The sequence below is a fragment of the Hylobates moloch genome, unplaced genomic scaffold, assembly GCF_009828535.3.
Source record: "Hylobates moloch isolate HMO894 unplaced genomic scaffold, HMol_V3 SCAFFOLD_11, whole genome shotgun sequence".
Classification (NCBI taxonomy): Eukaryota; Metazoa; Chordata; class Mammalia; order Primates; family Hylobatidae; genus Hylobates; species Hylobates moloch.
In genome coordinates, this window is record NW_026652286.1 from 89890172 (window position 1) to 89904364 (window position 14193).

The 14193-nt window shown below is 44.8% G+C and overlaps 1 pseudogene; it reads right to left on the bottom strand.

Moving 5' to 3' along the window:
• Positions 1–3026: 3026 nt before the first annotated feature.
• LOC116476210 (cleavage and polyadenylation specificity factor subunit 5-like) lies at positions 3027–4458 on the bottom strand (annotated as a pseudogene).
• Between the last annotated feature and the right edge of the window lie 9735 nt (positions 4459–14193).

Consider the following 14193-nt stretch of genomic DNA (forward strand, 5'->3'; position numbering starts at 1 on the left):
CCTATATCATAGGAATGTTGGAAGGATTAAATTACTATATATGAAGTACTTAAAATAGTGCTTGGTACAAAATTGGTGCTCTGTAAAATGACTACTACAATTATTATAATTATTAATCTACTGTAGCTTTTTTTTTTTTGAGATGAAGTTTCACTCTTGTTGCCCAGGCTGGAGTGCAATGGCTCAATCTTGGCTCACCGCAACCTCCACCTCCCAGGTTCAAGTGATTCTCCTGCCTCAGCCTCCCGAGTAGCTGGGATTACAGGTGTGTGCCACCATGCCCAGCTAATTTTGTATTTTTAGTACAGACGGAGTTTCTCCGTGTTAGTCAGGCTGGCCTCAAACTCCCGACCTCAGGTGATGCGCCCACCTCAGCCTCCCAAAGTGCTGGGATTACAGGTGTCAGCCCACCACGCCTGGCCTACTGTAGCATTTTTAAGTGGAACTTGCACTTCATATATGGCTGTCAGTCTAACTAGACCGCAATCCCCAGAGTCAGGAACCATATCTGTTTAGTTCACAACTCTATATCTAGCACGTAACACTGCGCCTGAAAAAAAAATTATATAAATGTAAAATTTTATGGAGAATACAAAAGATCACTGAAAAACCTAAAAGAAGACATATGCCATGTACGTCAATGAACCTAATATTGAAAAAGACCTGTCTCAAAAAAAAAAAGGGGCCGGGCGTGGTGGCTCACGTCTGTAATCCCAGCACTTTGGGAGGCCGAGAGAGGCAGATCACCGAGGTCGGGAGATAGAGACCACTCTGGCTAACACGGTGAAACCCCGTCTCTACTAAAAATACAAAAAATTAGCTGGGCTTGGTGGCGGGCGCCTGTAGTCCCAGCTACTCGGGAGGCTGAGGCAGGAGAATGGCATGAACCTGGGAGGTGGAGTTTGCAGTGAGCCGAGATCGTGCCGCTGCACTCCAGCCTGGGCAACAGTGTGAGACTCCATCTCAAAAAATAAAAATAAAAATAAAAATAAAAATAAAAAAGACCCTTAAGCTGCATAAAAGCTAAAAATAATTTCCCTGGCTGGGCGAGGTGGCTCACACCTGTGATCCCAGCACATTGGGAGCCTGAGGCAGGTGGATCACCTGAGGTCAGGAGTTAGAGACCAGCCTCACCCATATGGTGAAACCCCATCTCTACTAAAAATTAAAAAATTAGCTGGGCATGGTGGCACGTGCCTGTAATCCCAGCTACTCGGGAGGCTGAGACAGGAGAATAGCTTTAACTCAGGAGGCAGAGGTAGTGGTGAGCCAAGATGGCACCATTGCACTCCAGCCTGGGTGACAGAGGGAGACTCTGTCTCAAAATAATAATAATTTCCCCAAAAAAAGGTAGTTGAATATCTTTCTGTCCCCAAGACAGGTTGGAAGCTTTATTTTTTCTCTGCCATTATTTATTAGATCCTTTCTAACAGGTCTAGGTAAAATAAGCCTTTTTTTTTTTTTTTTTTTTTTTTTTTTGAAGAGCTTTGTCACCCAGCCCCGAGTGCAGGCCTCTTAAAAAGTGTCTGGGCCGGGCATGGTGGCTCACGCCTGTAATCTCAGCACTTTGGGAGGCCGAGGTGGATGGATCACAAGGTCAGGAGTTCAAAACCAGCCTGGCCAATATTGTGAAACCCCATCTTTACTAAAAATACAAAAATTAGCCGGGCATGGGGGCAGGTGCCTATAATTCCAGCTACTTGGGAGGCTGAGGCAGATAATCACTTGAACCCAGGAGGCAGAGGTTGCAGTGAGTTGAGATTGTGCCACTGCACTCCAGCCTGGGTGACAGAGTGAGACTGCGTCTCAAGAAACAACAGCAACAACAACAAAACTTGTCTGCCCGCTCTTGCCAGTTGTATTCAGCATGGTCCTGGAGGTTCTAGAAAGGTCAATTAGGCAAGAAAAATAGATAAAGTTGGCCGGGTGCAGGGGCTCTTGACTATAATCCCAGCACTTCGGGAGGCCAAGGCAGACGGATAGCTTGAGCCCAGGAGTTTAAGACCAGCCTGGGCAACATGGCAAAACCCTGTCTCCACCAAAAATACAAAAAATCAGCCAGGCATGGTGGCATGTGCCTGTTGTCCCAGCTACTTAGGAAACTGAGGTGGGAGGATCCCTTGAGCCCAGGAAGCAGAGGTGGCAGTGAGCCACCTCTCAAAAAAAAAAAGCATTCAAATTGGGAACTAAAAAATAAAACTATCTCTATTTGTATATGACATGATCTTTCTATTATTATTGAAGTCCATTTTCTTGAATGTTGTATAATAAAAGTATAAGTAGAACCACAAGTACATAAGCATTGTCATATTTCTTTACCCCACTATCTAGTTCTTTATATTAATTTTACTATTTAAACAACAGAAAATTGGTGGCAGGCCGGGCGTGGTGGCAGATGCCTGTAGTCGCAGCTACTTGGGAGGCTGAGGCATGAGAATTGCTTGAATCCGGGAGGCGGAGGTTGCAGTAAGCTGAGATCGTGCCACTGCACTCCAGCCTGGGTGACAGAGCAAGACTGTCTCAAAAAAAAAAAGAAAAGAAAAGAAAAGAAAAGAAAAGAAAGAGAGAGAGAGAGAGAGAGGGAGGGAGGGAGGGAAATAGGTGTCAAGTTAGGGATCAGGAAAGAAATAAAACAAAAAACCTTATTTTGAGACACCATCTCTCTCTGTCACCCAGGCTAGAGTGCAGTGGCACGAACATGACTCACTGTAACCTCAACCACCTGGGTTCAATCAATTCTCCTGCCTCAGCCTCCTGAATAGCTGGGATCACAGGTGCATACTACCACACTTGGCTAATGTGTGTGTGTGTGTGTGTATGTGTGTGTGTGTGTGTAGAGACAGAGTCTCACTTTGTTGCCCAGGCTGGTCTAGAACTCCTTGGCTCAAGCAGTTATCCTGCCCCAGCCTCCCAAAGTGCTGGGATTACAAGTGTGGGTCACCATGCCCAGCCCAAAAATCTTTTCTATCATATTTATTCTTCTACACTGTATAGCTGTGTTCACAGAAATGGCTTCTTTTACTTCTTCACTGCACAGGAATTCCATTGTATATAAATTTGAAACTGCTCAACAGCTGAGAGAGATTGCAAACAATAGGTCCATACCCTAGTGCATTGTTATACAATTCAAACAATGGTGCAGCTATGAGCTTGTAATTTTTAGAGATTGAAAACACGGCTTTTTCTTGAAGTTGAGCCAGAAACAACTTTTTATGTTCCTTAGGTTTTGTAATATATGCAAGAATATATGGATATTTGGTCTCCACCAGTTACCAATGCAGTGTGACCCAGTCTTGCATCTTTCAGAACTCCATCTTGATGACCCAGTATCCCAGTCATTAAGCATTTTAGTCCTTCAACTTCACCTTCTCCTGGGTTAAGTTCACCATCAGGTAATATATATATATATATATATTTTTTTTTTTTTTGAGACGGAGTCTCGCTCTGTCACCCAGGGGGTGCAGTGGTGCAATCTCCACCACTGCAACCTCTGCCTCCCAGGCTCAAGCGATTCTGCTGCCTCAGCCTCCAGAGTAGCTGGAATTATAGGAACATGCCACCACGCCCGGCTAATTTTGTATTTTTACTAGAGATGGGATTTCACCATGTTGGCCAGGCTGGTCTCGAACTCCTGACCTCAAGCTATCCACCTGCCCCGGCCTCCCAAAGTGCTGAGATTACAGATGTGAGCCACGGTGCCTGGCCTACCACCAGGGCCTTCACTAACCTGGCCTTCACCTACCACCTGGCCTTCACCAACTTGAAGAAAGTTGCTCCCAGCGGTAGCAGTAATACATAGAGTAGCCACACCAGTGCTTGTAAACAATCAGAATCCCCTTCTATGTTACTCCTCATTCCAATGTTACCCAATTCTTCCCTCATTTGCTGAAATCTGGATGAGACAGAGCTGTCTTTCTCATAGAGGGGCTCTTTTGTACCGAAAGTATAATTGATGGCTAGGCACAGTGGCACACGCCTCTAATCCCAGCACTTTGGGAGGCAGAGGTGGGGAGGCCACTTGAGGTCAGGAGTTTAAGACCAGCCTGGTCAACATGGCGAAACCCCATCTATACTAAAATACAAAAATTAGCCGGGTGTGGTGGCACACACCTGTAGTTCCAGCTAGGTGGAAGGCTGAGGCAGGACGATCGCTTGAACCTGGGAGGCGGAGGTTGCAGTGAGCTGAAATTGTGCCACTGCATTCCAGCCTGGGCAACAGAGCAAGACTTTGTCTCAAAAAAAAAAAAAAAAGTGTAATTGATAATAGGATACAATTTGATGGTGTGCTCCAGGGTGAGGGGCTTGGTCTGCTGGATATACTTGTTGCTGAACTGATTGGGCTCTCCCTCTGTGGTCAGCTAGTCTGCGAGTGATTAAGTGGTAGGTACCACAGACATGCTGGTGAGCTCCAGGGCTGGTGATGAGCAGAAAATGGAAGGCAGGGGAGACTTTCTTCATGCAGGCAGCAGTTTTCTGCAACCCACTCAGCCACAGCCAATGCACGTCCTTAACCTGTGTGATCTGATATGTGAAAAACCCTAAGGAATACACTAAAAAAACCACTTGAACTAATAAGTAAGTTCAGCAAAGTTGTAAGCTGTAAGACCAATATAACAAAAATTAATTATATTTTTATATACAAGCAATGAAAATTTCTATATGCAAACAATGAAAATTCTGAGAATGAAATTAAGAAAACAAGTCCAGCTGGGTACAATGGCTCATGCCTATAATCCCAGCACTTTGGGAGGCTGAGGCGGGAGGATCATGAGGTCAAGAGATCGAGACTATCCTGGCCAACATGGTGAAACCTCATCTCTACTAAAAATAAAAAAATTAGCTGGGCGTGGTGATGGGTGCCTGTAATCCCAGCTACTCGGGAGGCCGAGGTGGGAGAATCACTTGAACCCGGGAGGTGGAGGTTACAGTGAGATCACACCATTGCACTCCAGCCTGGACAATAAGAGCGAGATTCTCTCAAAAAAAATTGTACACTGAACAGAACAAACCATTGTTAAATAAAGAAGATCTAAATAAATGGAAAAACACCCTCTGTTCATGGTTGAAAGACATAATATTAATACGGCAGTACTCCTCAAATTGATCTACAAATTCACTGCAATCCCTAGCAAAATTCTAATTGGCTTTTTTTGCAGAAATTGACCAGTTGATCCTAAAAATCATATGAAAACCTAAAGGACCCACACTAGCTCAAACAATCTTTAAAAAAGAAACAAACAAACAAGAAAAATAGGCCAGGCACAGTGGCTCATGCCTGTAATCTCAGCACTTTGGGAGGCCGAGGCAGGTGGATCACCTGAGGTCAGGAGTTCGAGACTAGCCTGGCCAACCTGGTGAAACTCTGTCTCTACTAAACAAAAAATTAGTTCGGTGTGGTGGTAGATGCCTGTTATCCCAGCTACTCAGGAGCCTGAGGCAGGAGAATCGCTTGAACCCGGGAGGTGGAGGTTGCAGTGAGCCAAGATCACAGTATTGCATTGCAGTCTGGGCAACAAGAGAGAAACTCCATCTAAAAAAAAAAAAAAAAAAAAAAGTGAAACAAAGATTAAAAAAAACAAGAAGAACAAAGGCCAGGTGTGGTGGCTTACTCCTATAATCCTAGCATTTTGGGAGGCCAAGGCTGAGGATTGCTTGAGGCCAGGAGTTTGAGACCAACCTGGACAACAAAGTAAGACTATCTCTAACAAAAAAATTTAAAAGGCCAGGCGTGGTGGCTCATGCCTGTAATCCCAGCACTTTGGGAGGCCGAGGCGGGTGAATCACCTGAGGTCAAGAGTTCAAAACCAGCCCAGGCAACACGGTGCAACCCTGTCTCTACTAAAATACAAAAAAGTATCTGGGCATGGCGGTGTGTGCCTGTAGTCCCAGCTACTTGGGAGGCTGAGGCAGGAGAATTGCTTGAATCTGGGAGGCAGAGGTTGCAGTGAGCCGAGGTCATGCCATTGCACTCCAGCCTGGGCAACAGAGCAAGATTCCGTCTCCAAAAAAATAATAATAAGTAAAAAAAATAAAGAAATGATTACCGATGCTGGGGGCTGGGTGCAGTGGCTCATGCCTGCGATCCCAGCACTTTGGTAGGCCGAGGCAGGCGGATCACCTAAGGTCAGGAGTTGGAGACCAGCCTGGCCACCATGGTGAAACCCTGTCTCTACTAAAAATGCAAAAATTAGCCGGGCGTGGTGGTGCACACCTGTAATCCCAGCTACTCGGGAGGCTGAGGCAGGAGAATCGCCTGAACTCTGGAGGCAGAGGTTGCAGTGAGCTGAGATTGTGCCGCTGCACTCCAGCCTGGGTGACAGAGTGAGACTCTGTCTACCCCCCCCAAAAAAAAGAAAAGAAAAGAGAAAAGAAATGAATACTGATGCTATAATGTGGCCAAACCTTAAAAATGTTACTGTAATTGACTGAAACCAGATGCAGAAGTCATATTTTGTATGATTTTATTTATGTGACATGTTCAGAATAGGCAAATCTATAAAAACAGAAAGTAGATTAGGGTTTGCCTAGGGCTGGAAGGATTGAAGGGTAGGGGAGGATGGGGAATGATTACTAATGGATATAGCATTTCATTTAGGGTGATGAAAATGTTGGAAATTTAGAACATGGTGATGACTACACAGTTTGGGAATATACTAAAACCATTACATTGTACACTTAAGTGGATGAATTTTATGGTATGTGAATTCTGTCTCAATAAAGGTATTAACATTTTTTATTTAAAAAATTCATCAGGAAGAAATTCTCTCCTTTAGGCCAGGCACCATGACTTAATGCCTGTGATCCCAGCACTTTGAGAGGCCGAGGTCGATGAATTGCTTGAGGCCAGGAGTTCGAAACCAGCCTGCCCAAGATGGTGAAACCCTGTCTCTACTAAAAATACAAAAAAAAAATTAGCCGGGTGTGGTGGCACGTGCCTGTAGTCCCAGCTGCTCAGGAGACTGAGGTAGGAGAATCGTTTGAACCCGGGAGGCAGAGGTTGCAGTGATCCGGGATCATGCCACTGCATTCCAGCCTGGTGACAGAGTGAGATGCTCTCGCTCTAAAAAAAAAAAAAAAGAAAGAAAGAAATTCTCTGCCTTACCTATGGAAACCCAGCTAAAGGGACTTCAATAAAGTGGGAGCAAAAAGCCAGGCATGGTGGTGCATCTACAGTCCCAGCTACTCAAAATGCTGAGGCAGGCAGATCACTTGAAGCCACAGTGCACTAAGATAGCATCTCTGAATAGTCACCACACTCCAGCCTAGGCAACATATATGTATATATATATAATCAAGTGTTTCATCCTAGCACCAAGGGAAGCCAGTGAGGAGAATTAAAATCTGCACTACTTTCTGACATGTAGAATCAGTTTCATTTAAAGAGCACAGAATACAGGGATGGAGGAGTGTATTAGAAACCATCCGAGGAGAGAGCCTTTTCCAGGAGAAAGAAAGAAAATTCCTCCCCATTTAGCAATTTTACTGAGAAAGAGCACTCAAAGATACATGCCTCACTCCATATTCAATATTTTATTTTATTTTATTTTTATTATTATTTTTTGAGATGGAGTCTCACTGTGTCACCCAGGCTGGAGTGTAGTGGTGCAATCTTGGCTCACTGCAATGTCCGACTCCTGGGTTCAAGTGATTCTCCCGCCTCAGCCTCCTGAGTCACTGGGACTACAGGAGCGCACCACCACACCCAGCTAATTTTTTTTTGTATTTTTAGTAGAGATGGGGTTTTGCCATGTTGGCCAGGCTGGTCTCGAACTTCTGACCTCAGTGATCCACACCAGCCCCCCACCCTTCCCCACCGCCCCAACCCCGGCCTCCCAAAGTGCTGGGATTACAGGTGTGAGCCAATGTGCCCAGCACATATCCAATACTTTAAATAGCCCATACAGCTGATCCCACTTATTCCTGAAAAAACTTGCAGTCCTAGCCTGGAGCCCCTGAAGAATCCCTCGTGGTTATAAACAGCCCAGCTGGTTCTGTGGCAGTAGCCATGTATGCTTATTTCTTGTCTGTCCCTTGTTGATAGACCTCAAGGCTTGTCAATTGCAGTTGCATTTTGGAGCTGGTCTCATGGGCTGAGTTATTTTCAGCATCTGTGTGTTTACTTTGTACTCTGTTGACTTGGAGAGGGAGAGTTGAATATGTATACAGCTGAAGCCGCTGTTTCACAGCTTCAGAGATGCAGCTACAAGATCACCTGTTCAGAGTATCTGACAGACCTAAGGGGAGGTGATTAATTACATCTCCTAGAATGGGGTTTGAAGTATGAGTTGGAGAAGAACCTAGAATGATATGTTTGTCCTTACCTTCCCACCCCTGGTGGAGCCAAGCCAAAATAATAATGGCAAATGGTTAGTAGGGTTTCCATAGAAGACAGTACAGCATGGCTCTGCACAGTGCACCAAAAATAGTGGAATAAAGGAAAGACCTAAAACAAAACAAAACAGACTGCTTGACTTCAAGTTACTAGACCAACAAGCCATAAATACCTCCTACACTGTGTAAATGAACTAGATTCACTGAAATAAACTCCGTCTTTGAGAAGTTAGTCTTAAAAAAAACCACCACCAAAGAAAAACCTTACCAAGACAATATTGTGCTGTAGCTGATTCTGTAGCAAAAATTCCCTTTCCCAGGGAGGCTTTGTGTATTTTAGGGTGCCTAGCTTTAGTATCTGAGAATATGAAATATACGATCAAAACTTAGGAAGACAGACAGACTGAATACATGAATTGGTGGCTGATAAGGAGGGATGTTAAGTAGCTAAGAGACTGAAAGCAAGAGAGGAGGAACCCAGGATGTCAATTAAAAACAATAAAATCATGGCCAGCCCAGTGGCTCACGCCTGTAATCCCAGCACTTTTAGGGGCAGAGGCAGGTGGATCACCTGAGGTCAGGAGTTCAAGACCAGCCTGGCCAATATGGTGAAACCCTGTCTCTACTAAAAAATACAAAAAAAATTAGCCAGGTGTGGTGGTGTGTGTCTGTAATCCCAGCTACTTGAGAGGCTGAGGCAGAATTGCCTGAACCCAAGAGGCGGAGGTTGCAGTGAGCCGAGATGGCACCACTGCACTGCAGCCTGGTGACAGAGCGAGACTCCATCTCAAATAATAATAATAATGAGGATGATAATAAATAAAAATAATAAAATCAGAAAATTCTACACCGGAAAGGGTTCTGGATCATGTTTTTCAATCCCTTTATGTTGCAGATGAGAAAACAACCTCAGAGAGATGAAACTACCTGTCTGAAGGCTGCAGATATTAAAGGACTTTTCTGAGCTCACACAAAAAATAGCAGAGTTGGAATCTGAAGCTACATCAGCTAACTTTCTCTTTATGAAGTCAGCACTCTTACCTTTATACTGTTTCCTTCCAGAAGCAAGTGGAAAAAAAATGCCTAGAAACCAGAAGACCAAAGCAGCAAGGAATCTTCTCCTTTTTTTTGACTATGACAGGCTAGAGATCTGGGAGTCGAGGCAAAAAAGAAGGGGCAACAAGGCCTTAGTCAGTTGAGGTGGCCAAAACAAAATACAACAGACAGGGGGACTTAAACAACAGGAATTTATTTCTCACAGTTCTGGAAGCTGGGATGTCCAAGATCATGGTTCGGCCAATTCAGTTACCTGGTGAGGGCCTTCTTGCTGACTTGCAGATGGCCCTCAACAGGCATCTTGCTGTATCTTCACATGGCAGAGAAAGAGAGCTCTTGTTTCTCCTCTTCTTATAAGGACACTAATCACGACATAACGGCCCCACCCTCAAGACCTCATCTAAACCTAAGCACCTCTCCAAGAAAGGCCCCATCTCCATATACCATTACATTGAGGGTTAAGGCTTCAATATATGAATTTTGGGTGGCATGGGATGTCACAAATATTTAGACCATAAGACAATCTCAGGTACAAGCAGAAAAAGGCACCACATACAAGAGGGCAAGTTGAAAAAGGAAAGAATAAGAATGAAATAAAAATGAATTGGCTGGGCGCAGTGGCTTATGCCTGTAATCCCAGCACTTTGGGAGGCCACGGCAGGTGGATCACCTGAGGTCAGGAGTTCGAGAGCAGCCTGGCCAAAATGGCGAAACCCCGTCTCCACTAAAATAAAAATTGGCTGGGCATGGTGGCGGGCACCTATAATCCCAGCTACTGGGGAGGCTGAGGCAGGAGAATTGCCTGAACCCAGGAGGTAGAGGTTGCAATGAGCAGAGATCGTGCCATTGCACTCCAGCCTAGGCAGCAGAGTGAGACTCCGTCTTAAAAAAAAAAAAAAGAAATAAATAAATAAAAGAAAGAAAAATGAATTGTTCTCAGTCGTCTTTCACATTTCCTGCTAAGATATGGGAGATGAGGAGGGAAGAGAGGAAAGGTAACAGCTAGCTTTAGAGTATAAGCATTATAGCTGGTTCTTGAAGCTGACAGCAGTGGAGTAATGGAAAGAGACCTGAACATTGAGTGAGTTAATGGTGATTCGAGGCTCAGCTCCGCAACGAAGTGGCTTGGTGACCTTGGACAGCTTGAATGATCTCATCTGCAAGATGAAGATAATAATAACCTAACTAATAAAGTTGTTGTAAAAACCAAATGAGACAATACTTACAAAAGTACTTTTTAAATTATAAAGGGTTACTTAGATTTGTTTTGCTTCACAGTAGGATAGTTCTGGGGCTACACTAATGTTACAGATATAAAAGAAGTGGAAAACATGGCCTCAGATCTCAAGTGTCTTATGATCCTATAGGATAAAGTTTACAAATATGAAAAACCTTTAATATAGCACATGGCTGCACAGGGTTGGATCAGAGCTCTCATCTTGTCTATTGAAGATGACTCAGGTATGGCCGGGTGTGTCTGGCTAGCTGGTGGGATGGGTCTAAGGAAGTTTATTGGCAAGAAGGCTGGGCACTTCGTTTGAGAGACTTCCTTCTAGAGAAATAAGGAGCTAAGCATGATAGCCTTTTTCAAGAGCCAGTGCCTTGGTCATCAGAATGAAGTGCGGTCATTGTTACTCAAATGCAACTCTATTTCAACCCCTTAGCTGAAAATCCAAGGCACGTGGAAAAGACAAGTCTCGTCTAGACACTGAAAGAGCTGTTTCTTGGACCAGGTGCTGTGGCTCACGCCTGTAATCCCAGCACTTTGGGAGGCCAAGGCAGGCAGATCTCTTGAGATCAGGAGTTCGAGGCCAGCCTGGCCAACATGGTGAAACGTCATCTCTACTAAAAATACAAAAATTAGCTGGGCATGGTGGCATGAACCTGTAGTCCCAGCTACTTGGGAGGCTGAAGCATGAGAATCACTTGAACCCGGGAGGTGGAGGTTGCAGTGAGCTGAGATCACGCCACTGCACTCCAGCCTGGGCAACAGATTGAGACGCTGTCTGAAAACAAAAACAAAAATAGAAAGAAAGAGCTGTTTCTCTGTCTCTGTAACACACTAGGGCTCAAATAACATGTTTTGGGACCTCTCTCTGAGTGTATATCCAAAAGAGCAAGGGGAATTATTCTATGCTACAGCCCAGGTACTCCTTTAATACCCAGAAGGCTCTCAATGGAGCAGTTGAAAAGACTCAGAGTGCCCACAAGGGGGAACAGAGTCATGGCAGTGCCAGCCTACAGAGGTGTCAGTATCCAGCAAGGACCACAGCACAATAACTGAATACAGCAGTGTGCATTGTCCCCATCAGAGCTGTGACAATCCCTAGCAGAAACTGCCATGCCAGCTACTATGGTGGGAGGCTGTGTTAAGAGAACAGCTCAGAGCATCCGCAGCTCTTGATAGAGCACTGTGGGTATTTTGGGACTGAAGGATGTTGGATATCCTATGGACTTGCTAGGAACATTGAGGAAGGAGGCTCCTATTAGAAGATGGACCCTAAAAAGCCAGCAAATATTCATGTAGGACAGAGTTATTTCAGATAACAAAAATATCAGCAGACTGAAATCACTGACATCACAGAGGAAGTGGTAACTGGACCATGAAGTTGATTTCTTGCTGCTTTCTGTGATGGTTAATTTTATGTGTCACCTTGATTGGGCTAAGGGATGTCCAGATAGCTGGTAAAATGTGACTTCTGGGTATGTCTGTGAGGGTGTTTACAGATGAGATTAGCAATGGAATCAATAGACCGAACAAAGAAAATCCATCTTCACCAATGTGGGCAGGCATCATCCACCTGGTCGATGGTGCAAATAGAACCAAAAAGGCAGAGGAAGGGCAAATTTGCTCTCTCTGCTTGAGCAAGGACATTCATCTTCTCCTGCCCTCAGACATCAACGCTCCTGGTTCTCAGACCTTCTTCAGGCTTAGACTGGAGCTACATCATTGTCTTTCCTAGGCCTCCAGCTTGCAGATAGCAGATGGTTGATTTCTCAGCCTTCATAATCTTATGAGCCAATGCCTCACAATAAATTTCTTTCTATATATCTACGTATATCCTATTGGTTCTGTTTTTCTGGAGAACCCTAATACGTTTGCCATGTGTGTCTAAATGTTGAAAGGTGCTTCTTATTCCACAGATCTCAGAGAACATTCAACTATGAACTCTGTAATACCCAGAAGTGCCAATGGAGCTTGAAAAGAGTCTTTTTAACACCACCGTGCCAGGCTACGAGCTGGGCAGCAATTCTTCCTGGCAAGTAGTTCTTGCAATTTGCCTATACCCAGAGCAGATGCTGCTTCTGCTTTTTCCAAAGAAAGCTTTCTCCGTATTCTGCCTTGCCCCAGAGACACAGTGGAGACAGAGAATCCTTAACTCTTCCCCTGGTGAACAGGCTGTTCAGAGTCTCCTATGCCACACAGGAAAAGTCAGAAACAGGTGGTAGCTGGGGATGCAAGAGAACTAGTTTATCCATAGCCTTTTCTCACTGAAGATTACCTGCAAAGATGGTTTCCAAAGTTGCTTAGGGAATCTGCAGCAGTAAATCTCAAGTGGTCTGGTGGTTGCCACTGGCAACACTCTAGCTTCCTTGAAAACAAGGGACAGGTGTGCTTTTTGCATCTTTAATATATTGGGGACGAAGGTAGAGGGTAGGGAGAAAGACTGACTGTTCCTTATTCTGAATTCATTTTAAAGATGACTACTCAATGAACTGTAAATGGAATCTCCCTTAATATTTCCTAAGGTGTAAAGCATTTCACTCTCCTGTTTTGAGAGAGAAACATCACTAGCAATCTAGCTAAGTGACAAATAAATCAAATGAAATTTAAAGAAGGCAAAAGTTGCCAGGTCTATAAGCTTGCTCCATGAATGTAAGCAAAGAGAGTTGGTATAAATCCGTTCTTAATTTTTTTTTTTTTTGAGACGGAGTCTTGCTCTGTCGCCAGGCTGGAGTGCAGTGGCATGATCTCGGCTCGCTGCAACCTCTGCCTCCTGGGCTTCAAGCGATTCTCCTGCCTCAGCCTCCAGAGTAGCTTGGATTACAGGCATGCGCTGCCACGCTCAGCTAATTTTTGTATTTTTAACAGAGACAGGGTTTCACCTTCTCGTCCAGGATGGTCTCGATCTCGATCCGCCCACCTCGGCCTCCCAAACTGCTGGGATTACAGGTGTGAGCCACCGCACCTGGTCCAGTTCTTAATCTTTAGCGTCCACAATCATCATCTGGAGACATTGCCCCAGTCATCCTAATTCAATACGCCTGAGTTGAGGCATGGGCAACAGCAGCCTTATTTACTCTTCTTTCCACTACTATCAGGAGTCTGCAAGCAACTTATTCAACCTCACCTTTAGAGCCTATGTCACCCTGACTGAAATGATTGAAAGAAAGCTTGGAAATTCATAAAAAGAAGGAGGCTGAAGATGTGACTGTCCCCTTGAATGCCAGTCCTTTCACTGATAAACTCCTTTCCTATTCCCAAAGTGTCATTCCCATCCACCACTTCTAAGATTGGGGGAAGATTTGACTATAGCTAGAGCAAGAGTGAAGAAGCAGCATTGGCCAGGCGTGGTGGCTCATGCCTGTAATCCCAGTACTTTGGGAGGCCAAGGTGGGTGGATCACCTGAGTCAGGAGTTCGAGACCAGCCTGGCCAACATGGCGAAACCCCATCTGTATTAAAAATACAAAAATTAGCCAGGCATGGCAGCGGGTGCCTGTAATCCCAGCTGCTTGGGAGGCTGAGGCAGGAGAATCACTTGAACCTGGACGGCAGAGGTTGCAGTGAGCCGAGATAGTGCCG